Source organism: Myotis yumanensis, unplaced genomic scaffold (genome assembly GCF_028538775.1).
Source record: "Myotis yumanensis isolate MYYU_CA2020_CCGP unplaced genomic scaffold, mMyoYum1.0.hap1 SCAF_10, whole genome shotgun sequence".
In the NCBI taxonomy this organism is placed as follows: Eukaryota; Metazoa; Chordata; class Mammalia; order Chiroptera; family Vespertilionidae; genus Myotis; species Myotis yumanensis.
In genome coordinates this window covers 60408027-60412369 of record NW_027223761.1, presented here as the reverse complement: position 1 = coordinate 60412369, position 4343 = coordinate 60408027, and the positions used below count along the sequence as shown (strand labels likewise).

Sequence of the window (4343 nt, the reverse complement as noted above, 5' to 3'; positions counted from 1 at the left end):
GAGGGCATTGGCTCTCCCCACCTGCTATAGAGTTAGCTCAAGACAACACTCCATGCTACATGGTCACCCCATTAACACATCCTTCCCAAGTCAAGACATTGCCTTACAAATGAGCTCCAAGATAAGTAGGTGGTATTGAGAGTCAGGTCCTTGGCCTACAGGGAGGTGCCGGGTGTCTGCCAGTGTTGGGACACTCTGGGCTTCTGGGAGTGGAGGTCCGCTGGGCCCATAGGTAGTTTGGGGTGCCTCTCTCTGAGGCCTGTGCTAGGTAGTATTTTAGCCATGCCAGAGCAGAGCCAGCCGGCCTAGGGATGGGGGGGCCTCGGAGGCAGAGGGTACCCCCAAGGGGGACCCAGTCTAGGCGGCTGCTGTCCAAAAAAGTTGGGAATTGGAGTGGATAATGGGGTAGATGGGGTACAGGTTGGGGACTGGGTTTTTGGTGTTTTTTTTTACGTTTTCTTTTTCTTTTTCAACTTTTGTAAATAAAATCGAAGAGTCTCTAAAGAACTTTCCGGACTGTCTGGTGCAGCCCAGGGCCCTGCTCGGCCCCTCACTCCTCCTCCTCTTCATCCTCTTCTTCCTCCTCATCCTCGTCCTCTGCCTTGTCTGCCGCGGTGGCAGTGGCTGCTGCTTTGGTCACGGGCCCCTCGGGGGCTGCAGCAGCAGCCGGACCTTCGTCCTTATGCTCTTTCTTCCACTTCATGAGGTGGTTCTGGAACCAGATCTTGATCTGGCGCTCGGTGAGGCAGAGCGCGTGTGCGACCTGGGTGCGGCGGCACAGGGGCAGGTAGCGGTTGAAGTGGAACTCCTTCTCCAGCTCCAGCGTCTGGTAGCGCCTGTAGGTCTGGCGGCCCCGCTTCCTATCAGGCCCTGAAGACCGCATCCAGGGGTAGATGCGGAAATCGGCCTGGGACCATGTAGCGCGCCCTCATCCACCTTGTCGCAGGCGCCTTTGGCGAGGTCACCGCAGAGCCCTGGGGTGTTTTGGTCGTAGGAGGCGCAGGGCAGGTTGTCGGCGCCCAGGCTGTAGCCAGACACGAAGGGGCTCTGGTACAGGGGGCTGCTGACATTGTACAAGCCCGGCACAGTGGACGTGAAGGCGCCGGCGCCCGCCCCTTAGCCGCTTCTCTGCGAGCTGGGCGAAAAGGAGCAAGAAGTAGGCTCGGCATTTTGGAACAGAGAAGCCCCCGCCGTCTATTTGCTAAAAAGCGCGTTCACATAATACGAAGAACTCATAATGTTGACCTGTGATTTGTTCTCAGGCAGCTTTCAGTGTCAGTTTTACGAGGTAGCGTGATAGATGATAACATTACACCCCCTACCTTCTGTACCTTTCGATCAATAATTATGACCTATGCAAATATATAACAATGTATACATATATGTATTTGTATATACTTTTTATTGTAAATTTACAGTTTTTTCCTACCCATTCTATTTTCTTCTATAGTAACCTCACCTTTTCACGAGAAAGACAGTAGGCATGAGAGAATTGTAGACACCACTTTTGGGATAACACATCCCAAGGAAAAAACTTCAAGTCAACAGAAATATACAGCACACAATCAGAGCACTGGGAAGCTTCAGGTCCATTTAATCTGTGATGATTCCAGATAGTTCTGGGTAAGGGTCTGGTTTCTCTTTTAAGCCACATTGGTACAGATTATGCCAGGGGATTACTGCTGATATTTCTGATACCTTTGTAATTAACTAGCTATTAATAACAGGAAAGGAGTAAAGGGAAGGCCAGCCATTATAGGTATGTTCCCCGTAAAACACTGGGGGAGGGAGCCATGTAGGAAAAATAGATGCATGTCCAGTGAAGTTGGAGTGACACAGGGAAGGTAATTGTCAGTCACCTGGGGACTGAGATGGTTAGCCAAAATGGGTGTCACCACTGTAAGGGCACGAAGATTGGAGACATATAATCCCCTAAATAAAGGGGTTTGCTCTCCTGTGCTCTTGGGACTCATGGCTCAGCATGCTCTCTCTTGGTTCTCTTGTGTTAGCCTGTGTGCCCCCAGGCCATGCGGATCCCACACACAATGAATTAATGGCCTATAGTTATCCTGATGCTGAACTGAGCCTGGCTCCAATATGTAAAGGAAACTCACTGGCTCTGACTTTAGCTCTACTGGAACCCCAGCTACACTTCTTCTTTGACTGGACTAAGGGAAATCGGGCTTTGGAAACACAAGGGTGTGATTCCATGGAAATAAAGCTTTCCACTATAGCATATCCTCCTATGAGAGTCTCAGAAAATTCCTTTTCTCAGGATCTTGTAAGAATCCCACACCCAGCACAGCAGGAGAAGATGAGGCGCCCTCCCCTCCCTTAGCACTTGTAGACATTGTCTTCACTAAAATTGTTGCTAGGAGGACCAATAAGTATATGTCACAGATAGCCCTGTCCTGGCTGTAAACATTACTTTCGCATGCTCATCTATTGCTTATAAAGGCTTTTTGCTCACCCATCCTTTTTTTCTTCCCTCACTGATTAGGAAATAGGGGAAAGGTAGAATGAGAGATTCATTTTTTTTCTTTTTTTTATTAGCAATATATTTTTCTTTAAAGCCATACATTATTATAACCTAAGATGCATGCTGGAGGAAAATTAGTAACCATGGCCCACCTACAATTGCTGAGAAGCCATTTGTAACCAGTACCTTCAGAGTTGGAACAGAGCAGCTAACATCATCTGCGCAGGAAAAGGCCATACAGTAGTGCTCTGCAGTTCTTACAGATGGAGGGACATATGTGTGTGGAGGATCAATCAAAGTTCAAAATAACGCCTCCACTACACTTTCACAGAGGCACTGAGAAAGAGAGCAGGCAGATGGCAAAATATATTCCCCAGAAGCATATGTGAAAGACTAGGCAGCAGGGAATGAGTGTGTTTGCTTTTCTAAGGGACAAACACGAAGCGAGCACTAGGGAAGCTCCAAGTCTGACATGACAGCGTGAGGAATTCCGCAGGCCCACTCCCAGCTACACTGGTGAAAACTGTTTAAAAACAACTTTGTAACATCTTTGGAAAGGCCAGTGTGGTTTTACAGCAAGTGAATACATATTTGTTCAAGTAAATCTACCCAAACTGGGTAAGAGCTGTCAGAATCTGTGACCCGTAAACTAAGGCCCATACCTGTCTGCCCCTTTCCCAGGGAGCAAGACAGAAACTCCACTTGAACTGGTAAAGCCAAGAATCCAGAGTCGGGTTTCTCTTCCTCAAGATCCCATCCAGAGGCCGGATGTCAACATTTCTCAATCTGCTTGCAGCCGTGACCGAGGCTTTGCTCTGGCTGAGTGTGGCTGGAAGATGGACACTACCATCTCCCACTCATCCCCCACGTGTTAGATGGATGCTCTGCCTTAGGCAGGACCCTGCTGAGTGTTATGCCCAGATTTCAAGATCCCCAACAGACCAAAAGGGAGCCAGCCAAGTCCGATGCAAAAGCAGAGAGTCCTTTATTCGAGGTAGCTTGGTTCCCCTACCTCGCCGACGGCAGGAAGCAGAGAGAGAGCTAGGCCGGCGTGAAGAGGAGTTTTATAGGGGGGTGGAGTCAGGGTAGGAGAGGGGACTGTGGGCCCTGCTGATTGGCCAGGCGCAAGTCGGTGTCTTGTTCCTGGGTGTAAGAAGCTCCTTACCGAGCACATGGCTACCCCAAAATGGAGGACACAGGGTAAGATGGAGGGCGTAGTCCTCGCCCTTTCACTGAGAATACCGGGACCCAAACATCCATGCTCCATCTCATGGGGTGGGCATTTCAAAACCAAGAGAGGCAAGTTGAGAAGACCTGCAGGTGCCGTCCCCACACACACCAAGTGCTCAGTTCCCCAAGAGGGAATAGCACTCAGAGGAAAGCATGGCTTGTCAGTATCCCCAACTCCAGAGCCATGGCCCAAAGGTTTTACTCTAGGACAGTGGTTCTCAACCTTCCTAATGCCGCGACCCTTTAATACAGTTCCTCATATTGTGGTGACCCCCAACCATAAAATTATTTTCGTTGCTACTTCATAACTGTAATTTTGCTACTGTTATGAATCATAATGTAAATATCCGATATGCAGGATGTATTTTCATTGTTACAAATTGAACATAATTAAAGCATAGTGATTAATCACAAAAACAATATGTAATTATATATGTGTTTTCCAATGGTCTTAGGCGACCCCTGTGAAAGGGTCATTAGATCCCCAAAGGGGTCGCAACCCACAGGTTGAGAACCGCTGCTCTAGGAGAACAGTAGGGTGTAGAACATAGAGCTCCACATCCCCTCCCAAAAGACTTGATTTCATTTACAATGTCCTGTGAAGTTCAAGCCTAAGGACATTTTCCATAACAGT

General features: G+C 48.6%; 1 pseudogene; it reads right to left on the bottom strand.

The window, feature by feature from the left end:
* Nucleotides 1–550: 550 nt before the first annotated feature.
* Nucleotides 551–1236, bottom strand: LOC139018247 (homeobox protein Hox-A7 pseudogene; annotated as a pseudogene).
* Nucleotides 1237–4343: the final 3107 nt, after the last annotated feature.